Source organism: Hyperolius riggenbachi, chromosome 7 (assembly GCF_040937935.1).
Source record: "Hyperolius riggenbachi isolate aHypRig1 chromosome 7, aHypRig1.pri, whole genome shotgun sequence".
NCBI classification, from domain to species: Eukaryota; Metazoa; Chordata; class Amphibia; order Anura; family Hyperoliidae; genus Hyperolius; species Hyperolius riggenbachi.
The window spans coordinates 218,039,869-218,062,955 of NC_090652.1; the positions used below are offsets into that span (position 1 = coordinate 218,039,869).

Sequence of the window (23,087 nt, forward strand, 5' to 3'; positions counted from 1 at the left end):
TAAGGGACAACAACTCATGAGAAAAGTATATTTATAGTGCATTTTATTCTAGGAGAAATGTACAGCTTAAAGGTACACTCTGTGTACACATGTATTTTACATTTTATATTTTTTTGAGGCAGTGGTCTTTTAAAAGCCTCTTGCTATGCAACTGCAACAGTATAGTCTGAATACCACATGATGTCCTAATAATATTAAATTGTCCACTGTGGGCAGGACTGGATTTACCATAAGGCACTGTAGGCACATGCCTACAGGCGCCTGATGATAAAAAGGCATCTCACTCTGCTGCTCGAGCGCCTCTTGTCCTCCTTCCCTATGCAGAGTCCTGAGCAGAGCGTAAATGAGAGGTTCCTCACCCGGCTCTCAGCATTCCACTAACAAGATCTCTCTTCAGTCGGGGACAACATAATACTGAGTGAGGGTACCTCTGGCTACCTAATACTAAGGAGCACCTGTAGCTACCTATGAAGGGCATGGTAACTAAGGGAGAATGGACAGCTGGGCCAACCAGCATACTTGTGGAGCGGTTTGGCAGGTGTTTGTAGGTTCATGGAGGGAAGAGTCTAGGGTGCCAAGACAGCTGTGCCTAAAGGCTCCTGTGATGTAAATCTAGACCTGACTGTGGGACAATACTGTACAGACATCCCAATGGGACCAGGGAAGAAAGAAACAAAATCAACCAAAAGGAGGGAGGATAAAAACAACTGCAGACAAGACCTGCCGTATACGGTAATCAAGAAATAATAATCATCTCTAAGAGGCTATTAGAAAAGTTTCTTGCGGCATAGATTTTAAACCAAGATTTATGACCATAAAATGCATAAAGGGAACCTCTAGAATAGAACTAACTGTAGTTATTGGTCTAGAAAATAACTAAGATCATTTCATTCATTCAAGCCCAAAGGCCCTCTGGCAAAAAAATCAATGCAATGAGATGTGTTGCCCGCTGGAGGAGTAATTGTTCCTCACTTCTAGCCCTATAGGGAGGATAAACACATTCAACTCCTGCAGACTGTAATCGTTCCACATCACCTCCATATTTGGACCTAACATGTTCCATTAACTAGAGAGTGCCCTTTCCACCTTTCACCGGTGTGAGGTATTTCACCGCCGGGTCCTCACAGTTCTGGTCAGGCTGCCCATTTAATAGAATTAAAGGAAGTAAAATGAGGGAAATGTTTCAGCATTTTATAATTTGTAAATTAAAAGTTCTACTAGGTACTCAGCAAAAATCCTCGTTTTCAATAACTTTAAAAAAATAAAAATAAAAACTGCACTAATATGATTAACAAAGCTAAGGGAACAAGGCAACAAGCATGAATGTGTGAGCGATAATGAGCATTGCACAGCACCATCTCCCCTCGAGACTGAAGATCTGTGTTTGTAATTACTGGTAGCTACACATGGGGTGTTGGATTAATCTTCTGTTACGATTCACAAAAGTAAATAGATCTTTGACCTTGCTGTTCATCAGTTAAAAAGAAACCATAAAATATACATTAACTAAGATGAGTTCATGGTGATTACTTGGCAGAATATAGCTATAGATTATGGCATTGGCCGAATCATGCCACAAGAAATAATGCTAGTGAGGCATCAGCTGCGAGGCACAATATCCCTAGGTCGATGTTTGCACAGCGGGGCACTAGACTGCTTTGAACTGAGGCTTGTCAGAACAGTTCTGCCATTTGCTGGTTAGATCAATGATTCTTTGAAGAGCAGACTCTCCTGAATAATATAATTAACCCCTGTGAAGGCAGGTAAAGGATTAATCAGCATTACAGAAAATGATGGCACTATGCAAATCCTTAATAATAACAACAATAACAATAATAATAATGTGTCGGCTTGCTATTTTTATTACACCTGATCTCTGAGCTGTTTTATCCCTAGTACGGTATTAGAGCTGTTCTTTGAATTAATGCTGTCTCATGCTCCCCAACAACACTAGACTCCTATTGATTAGCTATCCAGCTATCCTTAAAGTTGAAATAAACTCACAACTTCCTCTCTGCCCTAAAAGATTAGCCATAGCATAGTTACAATTCATGTAAATCCTAAAATAAGGCTGTGAAAGGGTTAAGCCTCAGTGTTTACTATGTAGAGAACTGCTTTGGCAGAGCTCTCCTGCAGTCTATTCACAGTTGCAGTTGCTAAGAACTAATTAGGCAGGTGTATCTGCCTAAACAAAACACGGAACATAGAGTTGTTAATTTCTTCAGCAAATACATGTAGCATAAATACTTTTTATGCTGTGCAAGAGGTCGGGTCCACTTTAAAGAGTAACTGTCAGGCTGCAAAAGCTAATTTAAACCTCTATTCTCCTGTGTTAAACAGTTTAGAAGGAAGCCAAAAAGGCAATACTGAAGTTAAAAATCTCTCCTACTTTGATTTTTGCTGAATAGCAAGCCTATTTATTCCCAAGCTCCTAAGGAGGCCGTCAGGCCACATAACAGATACTGCAAAGCATGCTGGGGCTGCTGCTTCTCCCTACTGCACTCCCTTGGTCCTCCCCTTCATTTCCCTATCCCGCCCTAAGGCTGCTTTCACAGTGTGAAGTTACAGGCTCATGTTACAGCAGCTTGTATCTTGCAGCCCAGCTCACAGCACTGAAAAATCAATGTGCTGTTCACAGTTAGTGATGGGTGAACAGTGTTCGCCACTGGTCGGGTTCGCCCGGATTTTGGCCTGTTCGGGTTCGGTTCGGCACCCCCCCCGAACACCTCATGGGAACAGGCCTTCTTTGTTCGGCCGAACACAGCCGTGTCCGGCCGAACATAGCCCCCTATAGGGTCCCAGCATAAAGGGAGAGCATGCCCCGAGCGCGGGGGGGGGGGGGGGTGGAGTGTGGGTCGGAAATGCCCCCCACCCCTCCCCGCTAAGCTCTCCCTTCTGTCGGTACCCTATAATTAAATTTAAGTGCCCAAAAGTACCTGAGGAGGAGGAGGGCAGGAAGAGGGAAGCCGGAGTTCTTGGGCGCTAGTACCATCTGGTACTTCCGCCCTCGCTTGACGCAGTTCCTGTTTTCATTTGAAGTCGTGTCAAGAGTGCGCAGAAGTACCGCGATGACGCGTACGAGGGACATGTTCGGGTTGGGTTCGGGGTTCGGCTCGAACATGCCGAACATCAGGGGCATGTTCGGCCGAACCACACCGATCCCGAACATCCAGATGTTCGCCCAACACTATTCACAGTGCACATGTTCCGTTAGAGTATACTGCACGAGTCCGGTATTGTTCCTAGCCACATGGCTAATTAATATTCTCTGCACAGTAGTGTTGTCCGGATTATGAACCATTCGGATCTTTGATCCGGATTTTTTTGTGAGTCTAATCACCAGGAAACAGGGTAAGGGAGGATATTACATCACAATTGGCTTCATACAAGACAGACAAACATGGAACCTGCCATGAGCTGTCAGGAGCATCAATCTCTGCAAATACTATATAAACATTCTGTGAAATCCAAACGTGGACAGAGAAATGCATATGTAATGTAATTACAGCCAATATTTAGCTACTGATATATGTGTTTTTTTTCTCTGAGACCCTATACCTAACAGCTCCTTTTTAAGTCAATCCGTGCCACATAAGCAACTAAGCAAGAAAACTTTTTTGAGCCAACTTATGCTTAATAAATGTGAGAAAACACTGTGTTCTTGTGCTAACTAATCAATGGGGGAAGAAATATGATTGGAAAAAGTTCTCAACCTGTCAGGTTAAATGGTACTTGAAATAACGTGATGTGTCAAGATAATAATTTGTATGTTCAATCCTAAACCTATATAGAACAAGGTTTTGCCTCTGTTTTTCTTGTTTTCCTCGCTGTAAGAGTTAAAATTGCAGGTATGTAAATGGCACTTTCTCTTCAATCAAACTGGAGTTTAATCATAGCATTACTCTACCTGATAACTGATTATAGCTCATAAAGCTCTTGTATTGCAGAGAAACACTTCTGAGTGCAGGGTATAGATTACAAAGGCCAATAGTTTAAAATGCAAGCTCCTTTGGTTTACTGGGTATGGTGCATGACTGTTACCCCATACAGGGTCAACAGCCACTTCCTCAAGTGAGATCTATTTAAACGGGCCTCTTTATTAACTAGTGTGCAGCATACTGTGTGAATTCTTCTTGTCTGTATGAATGTTTGTTAATTATTTTTGGTGCATTGGCCCTTTAACTTACTATTCCAAACTAAAAAATGTAGCCCCTGAGCTGCTTAAACTTGAATTTTTTAATATTCAGTTTTAGTTGTCTCTTGCTCAAAATTCTGTTAACCACTTCAGTCTTCAGTGTCGTTTCACCTTATGCATCCGAGCAACTTTCACCTCCCATTCATTCGCCAATAACTTTATCACTACTTATCAAAATTAATTGATCTATATCTTGTTTTTTCTGCCACCAATTAGGCTTTGTTTGGGTGGTACATTTTGCTAAGAATTATTTTTTTCTAAATGCAATTTAATGGGAAAATTAAGAAAATTTTTGTAAAAAAATATTATTTCTCAGTTTTCAGCCATTATAGCTTTAAAATAATACATGCTACCATAATTAAAACCCATGTATTTTACTTGCCCATGTGTCCCGGTTATTACACCATTTAAATTTTGTCCCTATAACAATGTATGGCGCCAATATTTTATTTGGAAATAAAGGTGCATTTTTTCAATTTGCGTTCATCACTATTTACAAGCTTATAATTTTAAAAAATTATAGTAATATACTTTCTTGACATGCATATTAAAAAAAAACCTTAGGTAACTATTTATGTTTTTTTTTATTGTAATTTTTTTTTTTTTATTATTAAAACATGTATTTGGGTTTTTTTTTGGAGTGGGGGGTTGAATTGATTTTGTGTATTTTAAAAAAAAATGTATGTAGATGTAGTTTTACTATTTGGCCACAAGATGGCCACAGTCATTTTTTGTTTTTTTCTCCTGTAAGCTAGAGCTCTCGCTTACAGGAACTGAAGGGATGATGTGAAACATAGAAAAATCACATCTTTTCAGCGAAGCCGTTGGTTTTTCTTACAGAGACATAGATCAATGAATGGGAACTGTGTTCCCATTCATTGATCTCCGGGGCAGTGGAAGTCGGCAGGAGCGCGCCCGGCTCAGCTGCAGCAGGGCAGGCTATCCATCCAGATAGACCTAAGAAGTTAAATGACAGGCCAAATTAAACCATATTGGGCTCTATTCCCAAAACTTTTCACAAATGACTTATCACCTAAATGATAAAAATAAACTTTTCAGCACATTTACAAGCAAAATAATCACGCAAAATAAGTTGTTCTAATTTCAGTATTAGTTTTCTTACCTTAATTATATTATATTTTTGCTCTTTGGGATCTTAAAAATGTAACATAGATAAGGTAAAACAGGGGAAAACAGGTGAAAAACTTTGTGAATCATGCGCATTGTGATCAGTATTCCTTTTTTTAATATACATTTATAAAATATAATATATAAAAATATAATTTTTTTTTGCACTCTGAAACAGAGATACACAGTTCAGACACTGTCTTGTATTGACCTGAGAAAACGGGCAGGTCCTATGAAAAGCATTGTCTTTTTATTGGTGTCAAACAATAAAATTCTTAACCTCTTAGCATGAGATAAGACATATCACCACTCACAATACATTGTATCACAATAGGGGTGCCTTCTCCCATCTTGCATTGTCTCCTCCCCTGTCCCAGGGGTTACCTCTGCGACTACATCCAATGGTCCTTTGTTTTTTTTTGGAGTGGGACCCACATTAATCAACCAAGTCATCATAGTCGAGTGGAGATGGGCCTTCTCCACATGCCCGGAATTGTGGTTGCCTATGCCTTATTTCTTTACATTTCCCAGAAATACTACACTATTGATGCTCCTGGTGCTCTTTTTGTCTCTTTTTTTACCGGTACCTGGGTCTTCAAACCTGAAATTCATCTACCGTACCTTCCAGAAACTGTTGTTTTAGTGTTCAGATTTAGGGTAAATGTGATATGAAAAAAAGAAAAGAATATGTCTGCTGGTTTACTATATTTATTGTTTTGCTGACCCTTTCATCTTCTTTTTTTCTCAACCAAGCTAAGTTTTAATTCAACCCCCCCCCCCCTTCCCATCCCACTGCCACAGCTTATTGTCCCTCCAATAGCAAACATCATCTAGAGAGCGGGCTTGAACTCTTTTCTGGTCATAGACTTACTTTCTGGTCATAGTGTCATTATCTAATCCAAAATAGGATGTTTTCTATTATTTGCATGGTGACTAGCCATTGGGAAAGTATAAGGACCTATTATAGAAAAAAGACGTGGTTTACATATATTTTGGGGGCAATATTTATTTTTGGCATTTTTTGTTAATATTTTTGGATGCTACAATTCCCTTTAAAGCTTGCTTATTTTCAACTTAAGTTTTTTTTCTTAAAGGTTGTGTGACCAAATATTGGGTAAACAGAACTGAAAGTTGATAAAAAAAGAACTGACACTGACCTTCATGCTTGCATAATATTTCTCTGATCCATACTAGCTCCTATAGCTTGGAGGCTAGATGAACATAGCTCCAGGTAGAAGCCTCACACTGTTTACTTTTTTATTTACGCTGCAAACACAAAACAATGCCAAGCTGAGGAAATGTTTATCTTACATAACAAAGCACAGCTTGTCTGTAAGTTATTTATTTAGACTTGCTGCAGGCTGGTCTTAAAGAGAACCTGAACTGAAAATAAAAAGTCAAAATAACCCTACACAGGTCATACTTACCTCTTGTGTAGTCTACTCCTCAATCCCTTTCTCCTCTCCTACGTCCCATTTGTCCACTGTGATCAATGGAATTCTCTGTCCTCCATTTTGAAAATGACCATTATGACCATTACCCCACAACAGCTTCCTGGTCAGCACACTATTAAACTGTAACATCGCCCACTTGAGCTATAGGTAAGTATGGACATTACCTTGCACATTCAGTTGTAACTGACAGCTGTTGATATATAACTGACAGCAACTGGTATATTTCCATTCTGACAAAATAGAAGAAATTGGTAAACTTCTGAGAGAAATTGACATTGAGGTTAGTATGTAATATTCATTTGCAGCTACATCATGTGTTTATTTTAAATAATCTTACTCACGTCAGGTTCCCTTTAAGCTAGTCCTTAAAGAGGAACTGTCGCGAAAATCTTAAAATTTAAAACACATACAAATAAGAAGTATATTTCTTCCAGAGTAAAATGAGCCATAAATGACTTTTCTCCTATGTTGCTGTCACTTACAGTGGGTAATAGAAATCTGAAATTACTGACAGATTTTGGGCTAGTCCATCTCTCCATAGGGGAATCTCAGCATGGCCTTTATTCTTTATAAAGACATTCCCTGAAAAAGATTTATACACTTCCCTGCTCACTGTACACTTTTTTGACAGTTGGACGGAGCAACTGCCATTCACTAAGTGCTTTTAAAAATAAAGGAAACCCTAAGAACCCCCTATGAGAAGATGGGCTAGTGCAAAATCGGTCAGTAATCTCAGATTTCTTCTACTCACTGTAAGTGACAGCAGCATAGGAGAAAAGTAATTTATGGCTCATTTAATTCCGGAAGAAATGTACATCTTATTTGTATACGTTTACATGCATTTTAAATTTTAAGATTTTCGCGACAGAGATCCTTTAAGTCACTCATGTGTGGCAGCCAAAATATTGCTATAAATCAATCGGTAATACCCAATAGGAAAATATATGAGAAATTTTACACATAGTCATTCATTTTAATTATGTAATTGAGTGCTAATTACCTCAAAACATTTTTTTCATGGGTTCTTGATCTTTTTGATGCATGGAATAGAGTGAAGATAGTACAAATGGTCAGGCTGAAGATTAAAGAGGTGTTTAACCTCCCTAGCATTCAATTTCCTCAGGATTTCTGTGCAAAAAGTGGTTCAATTAATTTCAAATAATTTTCAAGCATTTTTTTTTATAATTTTTTGTAAATATTGAATCCAAAACAAACAAAAAAATAGTTTGCCACCAGATGATGGCGCTGCGTGGCCTTGGCGTCATCAACACCATTCGCCGGGGAATATGTAATTGCTGAGGGAGAAGCAAATCCGTCGAGGAACATGGAAGAGGACACTGGGGAAGCTATTGCACGACGAGGGATCGGCATGCCAAAGGTGAGTATAGGTTAGCCAGGTATGGGTGCCGCAGTATCGGTAGCTAGATATAGGTGCCGCAGTATAGGTAGCCAGATTTAGGTGCTGCAGTATAGGTTATTCAGGTATAGGTGCCGCAGTAAACGTATAGGTGCCGCAGTATACATAGCCAGGTATAAATGTTACCAGTATAGATAGCCAGCTATAGGAGCAACAGTATAGGTTAGCGAGGAATAAGTGCCCCCAGTATACTGTAGTTAATAGCGATCGGTGCAACAGTATAGGTTTGCCAGGAATAAGTGTCCAAGTATAGTTAGCAGCTATAGGGCCTGCCAGGAATGTGTCCCTAGTATAGTTAGTAGCTATAAGTTAGCCAGGATTGTGTCGCCGGTATAGTTAGTAGCTATAAGTTAGCCAGGATTGTGTCCCTGGTATAGTTAGTAGCTATGAGTTAGCCAGGAATGTGTCCCCAGTATAGTAAGCAGCTCTAAAGGCTGCACTATATGTTAGCCAGGAATGTGTCCCCAGTATTTAGCAGCTATACATGCTGCAGTATAAATTATCCAGAAATGTGCCCCCAGGCAGCTATCCTGATCGGCCCAGGAATGTGTCCCCAGGCAGCTATCACGACCCCACCCCCACCCTCCAGTGATCACCTCCTCTGTCTCTTGATCCAACCCCCCTCCCTCCTGATCAGGTGTGGCCATTCCTATCCTCCCTCCGTCAACCAATCACCTCCCCTGCCTCCTGATCGATCTCTCCCTCCCTCTTGATTCCCAGGCAGTGCTGTGAGTGTGAGTAGTGATCGGGGAGTTTTACTCACCAAGACTCTCTCCAGTGATGATCGTAGATTCTCCTCTGCGTCCAGCCCCAGGCTACTTTTCACATTACCGGGGATGCGGCTTGATGTCGTCATCAGCCATGTCCCCGGGACTGTGGCCAATAGCCCAGGGGCTGGACGCAGAGGAGAATCTACGATCATCACTGGAGAGAGCCTTGGTGAGTAAAACTCCCCGATCACTACTCACACTCACAGCACTGCCTGGGAATCAAGAGGGAGGGATCGATCAGGAGGCAGGGGAGGTGATCTGTGGAGGGAGGATAGGAATGCTGCCACACACGATCAAGAGGGAGGGGGGTTGGATGATTGGATCAGGAACGCGTTGGCCACTCGCTCCTAACTATTTGGCCCGCCGGCTCCATGCGGGCTTGCCTGGGCCTGATGGATGCAAGTTGGCACACTATGGGTAGCTCAGATCGCTACCCACAGACTTATGCTGACAGCCATCCATCAGTCCTCGGCAAGCCCACAGAAGCAGAAAAAGCGGAGCCAGCGGCGCAGAGCAGTTAGAAATCTCCCTGGCTGCATTGATGAGCCTGGCTCATCCATACCGATTACAGCAAGTTTTAGCTGGACAAGCCAAGCTCGTACATACCGCTAGGGGGGTTAAATGCACTAAGGAAGTGTAACTAATCAACCCACTATCCATCTAAATTTTATCTCACAACTTTAAAAAACACTGTTGTAGGAATGAATAGCATAATATACTCTCCTAATTAACTTAATTTTATGTTTAATCTCACATCTGAATACATCCTGCTTATATACACTTAGTAATTAAATGGACATGCGCTGTCTATAAAGAAATGATTTAATCATTGATTTTCTTCACATTTACATAAAAAACTTCATAAAAATTCTGTGCTAAAAGTGATTACTCTACACGCAGCAAGAAACTTCACAATCAATCGCTCAGAACACCATGCATACATTTAAAATAACGCATACTTATGTAAACACAGGAACTGCACGCTACAGATTAGTATTCCCCTCTACCCATAATAGGCAAGGCAAAGATTATGAATATTGATTCCAGCAACCCCCTCAAAAAATAGATCGTTATGTAGGATCCTACTTCAAGAAAAAATGCTGGCCAGCCTCTTAATACAAGGAATACTTCCACTTCCTGAAAGTAGATGCGTCCGTTGTTAATGGTTTTATCCAATACAATGCACGCTGACAGTCACATTAATATGCACCTCTTTGTAGCTTGGTTTCAGAGCAGGCTATATCTACTATGGATACCTCTGAATCTTAGGGGCTCCTCTCACGAACTTCCAAGATGTGGAGTTGTGTACTCAGCCCGATACTGCAGGGCCTCTTTCTCCAGTCAGCTCACGGCGTTGCTCGGCGGCCTGCGTCACTTCCTGCTGGCAAGTCCAGTGTGACGCTCGCTCGCTTACCCTGCAAGCCCGGAGCAGTCTCTATGGGTGACGTCACCTTAAAGCAATAGGACCTTAATTCCAGGGATGGTCGTTTCAGCGCTACTGCGGCCAACCGGGTTCCTATACTTCAGAAACAACTTATCTTCAGGAGAACCGATTATGGGATATGTTTGAGGTAAATGTGTCATGTTTGATGAACTGCAGCTGCTTAGATTGGCCGATGGGGAGTAGAGGGAGGGTGTCTGGCACGATAACAGCATGGCAGGATTTGCATATGGCCATGTGAATATAACTATGTAGTAGGCGGAGAGACATTTGCATATGGGCAGAGACCTGTATAACAGCACAGCAGGATTTGCATATGGCCATGTGAATTTAATTATGTAGTAGGCGGAGAGACATTTGCATATGGGCAGAGACCTGTATAAATGGATGAACTGTACTCAGCAGAGCTATCCCTCCTGATGAAGGCTAACGTTTTTTAGCTGAAACGCGTAGAGGTTCTCCTGAAGATAAGTTGTTTCTGAAGTATAGGAACCCGGTTGGCCGCAGTAGCGCTGAAACGACCATCCCTGGAATTAAGGTCCTATTGCTTTAAGGTGACGTCACCCATAGAGACTGCTCCGGGCTTGCAGGGTAAGCGAGCGAGCGTCACACTGGACTTGCCAGCAGGAAGTGACGCAGGCCGCCGAGCAACGCCGTGAGCTGACTGGAGAAAGAGGCCCTGCAGTATCGGGCTGAGTACACAACTCCACATCTTGGAAGTTCGTGAGAGGAGCCCCTAAGATTCAGAGGTATCCATAGTAGATATAGCCTGCTCTGAAACCAAGCTACAAAGAGGTGCATATTAATGTGACTGTCAGCGTGCATTGTATTGGATAAAACCATTAACAACGGACGCATCTACTTTCAGGAAGTGGAAGTATTCCTTGTATTAAGAGGCTGGCCAGCATTTTTTCTTGAAGTAGGATCCTACATAACGATCTATTTTTTGAGGGGGTTGCTGGAATCAATATTCATAATCTTTGCCTTGCCTATTATGGGTAGAGGGGAATACTAATCTGTAGCGTGCAGTTCCTGTGTTTACATAAGTATGCGTTATTTTAAATGTATGCATGGTGTTCTGAGCGATTGATTGTGAAGTTTCTTGCTGCGTGTAGAGTAATCACTTTTAGCACAGAATTTTTATGAAGTTTTTTATGTAAATGTGAAGAAAATCAATGATTAAATCATTTCTTTATAGACAGCGCATGTCCATTTGATTATAATTATTTCTAATTCTCTGAGGGTTCAGGGATCACCCTTTTTTTGGAAACGTGCAGCTCAATAGATATAAGTCCTCCCAGCGCCTACTCTTACTGTTATATTTACACTTAGTAATTAGTCCAGACACTTAGGCTATACACAATAACATGTCCAAGATAATTGCAACCTATCAGTAAATGTAAAAAGATTAGACTTCCAATAGTCATATTGCTGGAATGCTTCAATATTAAAAAATGACTTTGCGGTACAAAGGTCTTTTCTAGGTTGCTATGAAGGAATATATGTAAGTTCATAAAAATTAAATCCTTGATATTCATAATTCTTTATTTGTAATGTCCTCAGCAAAGTTAGTTTTAAAGTTTGGTGTTTCAGTATTTCTTTTATCTTTTTAACCTTTTCTAAATTAGTAACGAGCCATAAAATGACTCATTTGACCTATTCACTTGAATGGGTTGGCTATTCAGACACCTCCCTCATAATTGGGGTGTCCAGATAGCAGTGTAAGATATCCCCATTCAATTACTCCACTTCAGTTCTGAAAGGTCACAGAGTTGGAGAAGATGCTTTTAACGGAAACAGTAAATTCGGGCGCCTGAGGCAAGTGGACAAAAAGGGCGCCGCCATTCACTCCCATAATAAATATCGTTTAATGGGCGCCCAACAGGAAAAAAGGGCGCCAGAGAAAAATAACGTTTTACAAGCGGCGCCCGGAGACTTTTACTGTTTTATAACTGCTTCTCATGATTACACATTATTTAATGATTTATAATTTTTTAAACATTATTTTTAAACGAAAAACAGTACAATCTTTTTTTAAAACAATATTTTTAAATGAAAAACAGCACAATATTTTTTTCAAACGTGATTAATGCTTATCACAGGGGGGTCTTAGGTTTAGACACCACCAGGGGGGTCTTAGGGTTAGGCACCACCAGGGCGGTCTTAGGGTTAGGCACCACCAGGGGGGTCTTAGGGTTAGGCACCACCACGGGGTCTTAGGTTTAGGCACCACCAGGGGGATCTTAGGGTTAGGCACCACCTGGGGAGTCTTAGGGTTAGGCACCACCAGGGGGTTCTTAGGTTTAGGCACCACCAGGGGGGTCTAGGGGTTAGGGGTAGGTACAGGGAGGGTTCTGTATGAGAGTAGGGTTAGGTATAGCTTTTGTAAAATTCTTATTAATCTTTTATAAAACATTATTATACATTTCACTTTTTAAACAGGGAAGATTAACGTTTTTACAATTGCCGATTTCATACACATTATTTAATGATTTATAACTTTATAAAACATTATTTTCAAACGAAATATAGCACAATTTTTTTAAACGTTATTCATGCTTATCGTTTAAAACCCTGCACCCTTTTTTCCCGACGCCCTTTTTTAACGTACGCGCTTTTAACACCCTTAACATTTTCAATTGTTTGGCTTAGTAAATTAGGCTTAACCTGCGCCATAGGTGCTTACAATGTTTACATGTCCGGAAACGTAGTGATGTTACCTAGGTTGCTTAAAGGATGCCTGAAGTAAGAAGGATATGAAAGTGGCAGCAAATTGCCTGGCTGTCCTGCTGATCCTCTGCCTCTAATACTTTTTGCCATAGACATTGATGAACAAGTATTCAGATTAGATGTTTGACTGGATTTTCCTTATGCACTTTTTAGGTGTGTGATTCAGAAACTACTAAAGCATGAGCAGAGCAGGATTTCAGGCAACTGGTATTACTTAAAAAGGAATAAATATAGTAGCCTCCACATCCCTTTCACTTCAGGTGTCCTATACGGTATGCCTTACACAAATACCATAATACAAGCGGAGCAGTGCTTTTCAGCGCTGCTAGATTTGGGCACAGGCGGCGCTTCCATAGACTGTAATGGGAATCACTCCTATTGCAGCGCTCAGTGAGTAACGTCGGCGCCGTCAGAAGACGGAGCCGAGGTTGCTTAAAAAACACAATAATTCGGCCTCCAGCAACCGCTAGAAGCCGAATTATTTCATTCCCCCACCATCCATGGCGGCCTAGAGGGGGAATAGTAATTAAAACGGCCCGGACTTGTGTAGAAGCAGGATAAGCCATATACCAGCTGTATCCTACGCCCAAGTCTACCGCCGCCTATTTCAAATGTACTCAATACAAGATGCTTTCACACTACTTTTAAATCCATAATTTCTTCCATTATGTTGTAACAATTTATTATAACAGAAATATTTATACAGTATATAGTTCACCAACCATGAATAGATGCTGCTCTGCCATGTTTGTGTGCCAGATGAGAACATGTGGCCATTCTGGACTACTCAACCTGGAAAAAAAAATACAAATATACGCCTTCATTTGGGTTCCATTTCCATAACTGCATTTGTATAAAATGCACTTATACAAATTCACATTTAACATTAGAATAAAAAAAAACCTCTTGGTTTTTGGAGTGCGAAAATATAAGCCTCTTCTACTGCCATGACTCACAGGTGTGAAGCTGAAGATCTTCACTGTCAACAACTTGCAGACATTTCTTACTTCCTCCTCTTCCCATGACTTCTACCACAGAAGAAATGTCATGCTCCAGCTCATGAGATGATGGGGGCAACTGCAATCCATGTAGCTTCCTAGTCACTTATAGCCTATCCATTGACTTTCAATCATGACTGGGAAGGCATGACTATGGCCAAGATGTCAGATCACCCATCCGTCCACCCCCCTTTTATTGCCCTGTAGTTATGTGGAGTACATCATTGGCTTGTTGCTAGAGAAGGGCAGGAGAGGAAGGGCAGTGCTGAAAAACTGCAGGATGTTATGTGGTGATTTTAACTATTAGTTTTATAATATGTTACTGAAACCTTCAGATAACACCCATATAAACATGTATTACTCCAAGAATGCCTGAAATGCATTACTCCAATGTGCCGTTAAATTAGCCAAGGGGCTTTTCTGCAACCATTATACAGTAATGTATGCTAGGTAATGAGCACTCACCACGCTGCCTATTTATGCCTCATTCTTATCCTTTGTGTAACTTCATGTATAATTACTGGTACTCACCATGCAATTTCCAATCAGATAAACGTGTCCAATCATTTATTTCCGACAGGTACGATATGATTTTCGATTGTTTTTCTGATCGATCTTTTTTTATAGAAGTGATTGGAAAATCAATCAGAAGAATGATCGGAAATCAGATCGGACCTGACCAGTCTATCTGATGGGAAATTGCATGGTGTGTACGAGACATAATACTCCAAAGTGTCTTTAGTATGGACTAGCATCATTTCTTGCTAAGAAATTCTCCTTTATTTAATCATTCCATAAAAGAGTTAGAAGCTTTTTACTACATCATGCTATCAGACAAGATGACGGAAAGCTGGATTATCAGCACAATAAGGGAGAAATGTATCAAGATGTTTATAATTGCATTTGTAGGAAATGCAGTTAGATAAATGGAACCTAAGATTTACAGTAACTTGTAAACAAATTAGCTGTATTATGCCAGCAGCACCACTCTTACTGGAGTCTATGCCATCAATCCCCAAACCTAAGCACCGAGACAGCAGCAGCAGTATGACTCTGCAGAATGCTGTCTCATCTTCTCATTCCTCCAGAAATCCTTGAATAAATGGAATTCCCTCTGAGTTATTTAAGTTGCTCCCCCCATTACCAACACATCTCACTACTGGACAATGTTATATTATTTTTTACTTTTAGTGTTGTGACACTCTCTGATTACAATTTCTTAAAGGGGAACTTTAACCAAGGATTGAAGTTCATTCCAATCAGTAGCTGATACCACCTTTCCCTCAAGAAATCATTACCTTTTCTCGAAGAGATCATCTGTGGAGGGCGGGTGTCTGTATGGCTGATATTGTGGTGAAACCCCTCCCACAGCATGATGTCATGACCAAGGTCCTGACAGCTTGCTGTCAGGGAACCTCGTTGCATTGTGGGAAATATTGGCTTTTTCCAACTGCCAAGCAAGCATAGAACTCTCAGTAGTGATCATTCTGTACAGATCACCTGGCAGAACTTAAGATGTCGCCCACCAGTGATACATTTCAGAAGGTAAATCAGGGAGTGGAAAGACTTTACAATGGGCAAACACTGACTAAATCATCTATAAATTAATATTGTAAATAATAAGCAATTTTATTGATTATGTTATTTTCACTACAGTTCATCTTTAAGACAGATATAGGTTAATTCACAAAACGTATTTCAGGAATAATCTCACTTGAATTAAATATGATTTATATCTCCTCATCTGTCTTAGCTCATGATTTATCTTGCCTCATCTGTTTATCTCCAGTTCACATCTGGGCCAGGGCAAAAACTGCATAGAGCTTGCATGTTTTCCTTGTGTTTGTGTGGGTTTCTTTTGGGTACTCTGGTTTCCTCCGACATCCCAAAAACATACAGATAGATTAATTTGTTCCCCCACCAAAAATTGGCATTAGGCTATAATAGACTTAGGGCTTGATTCACAAAAGAGTGCTAACTGTTAGCACAGCCTTTTTCACACAAATTTTCGCATTTTCGCACGAACGCTTTCGTGCGAAAATTTGCATTTGCGCACGAAAACGACAACAATTGTTTGCATGCTAAAATGTTTAATTGCGCTCAAAAATTCGAGATCACACGCAAACGCGAATTTTTGTGCATCAAGCCCTAAGTGGCAGAAGACAATGATTGACTGTGGTAGGAATTAGATTGTGAACTCCACTGAGAGACAATTAGATTTGGTTCTAACTTGAGCGTGAAATGGTCTAATTCATGTCTACCACAATGGAAGAATGGACTTGTCAATGGATCCTATGTTAAACATAGAATCCATTCAGAGCTCTGCTGACATGTCTGTTCTGTGTGCTGTCCGCTGCAGTGACAGACAGCAGCAAAGTCCTGACCTGAACATGTTTTACAGACACTGGACGAAAGTTGGACATATCATAACAGCAATGCTATGCATGAAATGTGTGATGCATTAGACACAATGGAGACACTATGAATAAGGGGTTTGTGCTCTGGAGGGTGATGGTGCATCTGCTGTCACAATGCATGGCAGGAATCCATCATAGAGTGCGCCAAGCTTTATGCTAGGTATACACAATGTAATTTTCCTTCAGATCGATGGGTCGAAATGACAATTCACAAATTACATATGGTGTCAACTTTAACTTTGTCCTAACCACTGCCGTCCAGATGATCTTAATCAAAAACAAAAAACTTATCTTCTGATGAAACTGCTTCCCACACAATTGGGATCATTTGATGATAATTTAGAGGCAATCAAATTACCACATCTATGCAAAATCAAACTGGTAAATTAAGAGTGAGCAATTATTTGTGATTTAATCAACTGTGATGAGTTTATCAAATCAAAAAGGTGGTAAATTTTAATTGCACTGAATCAAAAAATAACCTGCAGAGATGTTGTTAGTATCCATGGGAAGTTCTATAAACATATACTGTTTATTGGACTTGTTGCATGGCGTGGTATGCCAAAAATAAACTTCAACAGCAGCTGGAGTTTGTACTCCTGATTTCTGGTACAAAGAATATTTACTGTGGTAAAAACAATTGTCAATATCAGGTAAAACAATCACATATTTCTCCTACATCATTTGTAATACTAGTACTGTATGTGCTAAACTTGATTTATTTTCTAGATCTATTAAGCATCAATAGGAATTAATGTAAAAAGTATTATGGCAAAATATTGTTAAAAAAATGTTGTGCCAGTTGCAGTGAGAGAGTGTCTGGGAAGTAGTGTTTATGTATTTCCCCGATTTCCTTCTCTGCACTGCTGTTTTAAATCCACTCTGAAATGTTGTGTTTTCCCTGAAGCAGGTGATCAGGTGAGTAAACAGATCCAATCCGGGTTTGGCATTCTGGCTGAGAGAGTTCCTTCAGGTGGGAATAAAAGTGCTAATTAGCTCAGCCCAATATAGTCCTATTCTTGGAAAGGACAAAATGTGTGTGCTGAACTGAGCAAACAAAAATATTGGCCTCAAGATCATGCTGGAAATAATAAGACAAGAGAAAACTTGTCACAACCAGTGAGAGAGTTATCTTATCTCTTCATTCCTTAAGTTACCTCCTCTGTAGTTAAAGAGGAACTCCAGTGAACATTTTACTGTTGGCAGGTGATGTAGCTGCTGCATGGTTTTTGGCAGTTGGAAACAGCTGTAAACAGCTATTTCTCACAAAAGTTTGAACTTTTCTTGTGGGAGAGGTTACGTGTGGGAGGGGTTTCGCCACAATATCAGTCATACTGCGCCCCCTGATGGTCTGTTTGTGAAAAGGAATAGATTTCTCATGTAAAAGGGGGTATCACCCACTGATTGGGATAAAGTTCAATTTTTGCTCGGAGTTTCTCTTTAAGTTACCTCATCTGCAGTTATTTTCACATGCAGTTAACATCCTGTCTAGCATTCTACAGTTATTTTAAGGATTGAAGAGGTAACTTTAGGTTTGCCTGAAGTAAAATGTTTCCTGAGATCTACATGCCTTATCACCATGGTGATAACTATAGAAACGTTATTAAAGACAGGAGATAAGCTTAGTGAATTGAGGCCATTGTCAAATCACTGAGCTGTATGAGTTTTTTTGTGTTTTATGTTGGTTTTCACTTGTAACAATTAGTTGGTTTGCTCCCAGTGGAGAAGATTTGCAAAGTTTTTTTTAGCAGCCCATCTACTCATCTCCTGGCAATGCTTTTATTTATGTTTCGTTACTGGTTTACTGTATATAATGTAAAAAGCTTGTAAAGAGTCTGTACAGCACAAATAAATATTGATGCTGGTGAAACACAAAGACCGTCTCCAGACTCGCTTTGCACTGTGCCCTTTCCAGAAAGCAAAAAGTATCCATTATTGATCTTTCGCTGTTTCAGTGTATAGAATCCATGTCTCCCCATCCAAATCAGGTGGTATCAACTCCATTTCAAACAGGATTACTATACATTTTAGCTGTGGTTGAATGTTTTTCAGCATCAGCTCTTCTGTTTTTTTTCTGCTCAGAGTATTTGCACGGAGCATCAATTATTAAAGCAGAAAGCTATCATTTGTTTCTCTTGGCCATTTTTATTTGTGCTGTGCAAATTATTCTCAATGTATACAGGACATAAACATAAAGAAAACCTTGCCACCGGATGGGCTACTAACTAAACAGAAACACAGAGAAATCCTCTCTATGCATGGCTAAAATAATCATTTTCTTGAACAAAACAATCTGAAATATAGCAGTCTTTTCCAGCACAAATAAACAATGCATTTTGCTGCTTAGTTAGAACATACAACCTGTGTGATTCTCCCAGATGCAGACTAAACCATGCTCGGTAGGTTGAGCTTTTATTTCCCAGCTGAGAGATCCTATCAGGGGAAACCACATCTTGCTATGAATTCCTCATATGAATTGCTCACCCAAGCACTTGTCTCAGGGAAGAGACAAAATCCCACAACACATCAAAATGAAAAAATAAGACCAAAACATATACTAGCGCTCACATTCAATATTGTCTATAAGCCACAGTCACGCTGATGGCAAAGAAAGTCCTTCCAGGTGGATCGCTCACCAGGCTATTAGTGTATAGCAAATTAGTAAGCTGAAAAATAAGTAAACAGCACTCAAACTAGTAGCACAGGTAGTCCTAAATATGAATAGTCTTTACACATTAAGCGATTCATCAATGCCAGGAAACATTAAGGTCCCCCCCCCCATCATCATCAGGCTCACCGGATCCAAAGGCCATCGGGCCCGACTGCGCATTTGGGGTATAGGCCACCCCACAGCCTCACAGGCACAACTGCTGGGCACTTGGGGAGTCCATTTTGTTGACTTTTAGACGTAGTTGGCTGAGAGAGGCGGAGGAGGAGGGCGGGCGATGAACACCCACCCCAGATGCGCATGCAGGCCCGTTGTCTTTTGGACCCGGTGAGTCTTCTGGTGAGGTTTGGGGGGAGGACCTTAATGTTTCCTGGCATAGATGAATCGCTCAATGTGTGCTATTGGTTTGAACGCTGAACCCATTTTCCAGCTTACTAAAATGAAAAAATAGTACCACTATACAGTATGTGTATATATACAGTATATATACAGTGTATATATATATATATATATATATATATATATATATATATATATATATATATATATGTATGTATGTATGTATGTATGTATGTATGTATATATGTATATTCCTCCTTATCGAATGCCATTTCAGTGTTAGCCAGTGATCTATCCCAGTGTACACTACGGGTTCTTCTGAAGTTGTGGCTGGCTTTCTGCTGTGTTTTGTGGGAGTGTGTATATCAGTATATCACATACAACCCCTCACACCTTTTCTTTTTACTCCATGGAAGGTAGGGCAGTGTTGTTACAGCCCCACACTCTCCTTTCCATTGTTTTATATTTGTGTATGTGGGGACATGGCTACATCAATACTCTGTCCTACCCTCACAGTAATTACACAGAAGCTTGTGGGATGTGGGTTAGGGAATAGTGATGGGGAGGCATAGCTGTCCTGCTACTCAGTCAGCTGTGGAGTTTTCTTAAAGAGTATAAGTGGCCACACTACAATTTTTTAAAAATCTGTTCAATTCAAGAACGGCAATCAATTTTTCGGACTGATTTAACAATTAAAAAATCTGACCAATGTACCACACACCTATGTTAAATGTGTTTCTCCTATGTTTCCCCAATCATGAATAAAATAATTGAAAGCTCAGAAAAAAAATGATTGGAACTGTACATCAAGTAATTAGCAATCCATCACACCCCATACAATTCTTGATAAAGTTGGTCTGAAATGTCATGGAATTCAACAGAAAAAGGCGATAAGGGCCCTGGGGCCCAATATATAACTGCTCAAGGTAAATGACCCTTTTGGCTAATAACTAACCGTTTACTTCAAGAAAAGTGCCAACCAGGTCATCAATGCATGTCCTATAACTGTAACTTTACACGTATATGGTGCAAAAAATATTCATCAAACTTTATTAAACAATCCAATAAAAACAATCAGAAAAACAGATTAAAAACTCCCGATTCAAACCAATGATTGTTGGTATTCCAGCACACATCAAATATATAGTATAACACCTACAATCATATTTAAAGAGCATACACAGCAGGCTACTAAAATATAGTGCAAAAAAGGGACCAAATACAAGTAAAGTGCTGAACTGAATAATTATCCAAGCAAATGCAACCTGTGCAAAAACTACAAAAAATAAACAAGGAAAATATAACAACAATACACTCAAACGTAAAGTGCCTCGTGCTTGTGAAAGATATATAACATTACTTCACAATAGATAATATACATAAACATATAACTGCGTGCAGGAGCTGCGTGCATATCCAACTCCAGGAAAAAAACCTGGAGATGTACATACACACAGACCCCCCCTCCCCCCCTCCCCCCCACCACCCCCACGCAGGTCCCATGCAGAAAACACCACTGTGCAAAATATTTGCTGAAGAAAGTGCTTAGGCAAGATAATGCAGTAAAGTGCACAAAGTGTGTATTAAGGTGGCCTTACCGGAGCTTATGTGTGCTGGAAGCCGGGAGAGGGAGATGCCTGAAGTGGTCGCAGCCGTTCTGCTGCTTCAAAAGAGGCTGAAGAGAGCCAACAATCATTGGTTTGAATCTGGAGTTTTTAATCTGTTTTTATGATTGTTTTTTATTGGATTGTTTAATAAAGCTTAATGAATATTTTTTGCACCATATACGTATAAAGTTACAATTATTGGACATGCATTGGTGACCTGGTTGGCACTTTTCTCGAAGTAAACGGTCTGAAATGTCATGTCCAATCTCCGGAAACAAATAAAAGCTCTCAATTTTTCTGGACAACCAATCGAAATGATCGAATTTGTGAAAAATTGGATCTTTTAATCGTATGGCTTATGGCCATTTTACGGCATGGATAGGGGTGTTGAGCAGTGCCAGAACAGCCAGGATCAAATGCTTGTGAAAAGACTTGCGGTCTTGACAGAGAGAAGGTCACTCACAACCACAAAGTTGAAGACCCTACAAGGTGATAATTAGGGGGTGCTTGGGTTGAGGAATCAATAGCAGCTGAGCAAGAGTTATTTAAATGGTTGATTCAGTTAATTTCTTTACTGGCTTTCTTTCCTCAGGATTGAGGTGCAGTTACAGTCAAACGATTGACCTTGACAGACATGTCTATTTTTGCAACCTAGAAAACTATGTAACTTGAGTCCAACATCATCAAGGCATGTCTGTGCACAATTTAAAACACATGAAAACACATAAATAAAAGTACATTTCTCCAAGAGTAAAATGTGCTATCACTAATTTCCTATTTTGCTGTCACTTAAAATAGGTAGTAGAAATCTGACAGAACTGACAGGCTTTGGACTAGCCCAACTACTAAAAAGGGATTATTAGGGTTGTCTGCATTTTCAAAAGCACTTAGTGAACAGCGGTTGCTCGGTCCAACTGTCAGAATAGTGTGCAGGTGGGTGCGTGGGTTGGGGGGGACTGGCCTGCACTTTGTATAGATCCTTTTCAGGAAGTGCTTTTGGAAAGGATAACTGAAATACTTAGTCTCCTATGGAGAGATGGACTAGTCAAAATCCTGTCAGTTCCTTCAGCTTTCTACCTGTATGTGACAGCAACATAGGAGACAGGTAATTTATAGCTCATTTTACTCTGGAAGAAACATACCTCTAATTTGTATGTATTTACATCCTTTTTTCAAATTTTACCATTTTCTGCGATAGTGGTACTTTAAGCAATTCAGATTGCCAAAACTTTGTGCATATAAACTTGTTAAACTTGTAGATTTTATGTATAACAGCAGGTTGTGTGACCTAGAAAGTATGTCGTCAAATACAAACAGCAGTAACTTAATACATTGTAGGATACATCTTCTCAATACTAATGTCTTCAGGGAGGCTTGCTGTAGAAAGTGTTTTCTGTTCACGGCTTGAGCTCCAAGCTGCAAAACAACTTGAGCAAAAACAAGCTTCTGCTTCTGATTCCCACCTCTGGTTTACTGCAAAACTCAAATTGAATTCCTAGAAGAGAGAAAAGGAGCATAACACTCAACTTTTTTGTCGATCTCACTTTTCAATTTTCTCTACTTTGTTTTTTTTTTTTTTTGCTTCTTTGTAATGGCTCACTTTTCCTAGCTCTTCATCTCTTATTTCCTTTCCTCCATCCCACACCAGGGATGTGAAGATTTTGGGATGGGAGCTGAGGGTCTACCACAGGCACGGGCAAACTTGGCCCCCCAGCTGTTAAGGAACTACAAGTCCCACAATGCATTGCAGGAGTCTGACAGCCACAGTCATGACTCATAAAGGCAAATGCATTGTGGGATTTATAGTTCCTTAACAGCTGGAGGGCCAAGTTTGCCCATGCCTGTTCTACCATCTGTTTAGGCTGCCTACATTGAGTTATGAAACATCCACTATGTCATGCACATTTTCAATGCTGTCTGTAG

General features: G+C 40.2%; 1 protein-coding gene and 1 long non-coding RNA gene across 12 annotated transcripts in view; one reads left to right on the forward strand and one right to left on the reverse strand.

The window, feature by feature from the left end:
* The window catches only part of LOC137524841 (uncharacterized), a 106,745-nt gene extending 85,035 nt beyond the window's left edge, over nt 1-21,710 (reverse strand). For 5 of the 9 annotated variants that reach the window (XR_011022786.1, XR_011022783.1, XR_011022784.1 and 2 more), the window contains exons 1-4: nt 21,156-21,710; nt 13,858-13,927; nt 7,778-7,905; nt 6,481-6,589 (exon numbers count right to left, since the gene is read on the reverse strand). This is a non-coding gene — a long non-coding RNA (uncharacterized lncRNA). The remainder of the gene's footprint in view (nt 1-6,480; nt 6,590-7,777; nt 7,906-13,857; nt 13,928-21,155) is intronic. The other 4 variants (XR_011022788.1, XR_011022787.1, XR_011022790.1 and 1 more) reach the window with 3 other exon arrangements.
* The window catches only part of LOC137524840 (potassium voltage-gated channel subfamily H member 8-like), a 795,600-nt gene that overhangs the window by 374,686 nt on the left and 397,827 nt on the right, over nt 1-23,087 (forward strand). The gene's annotated exons all lie outside the window — the stretch shown is intronic.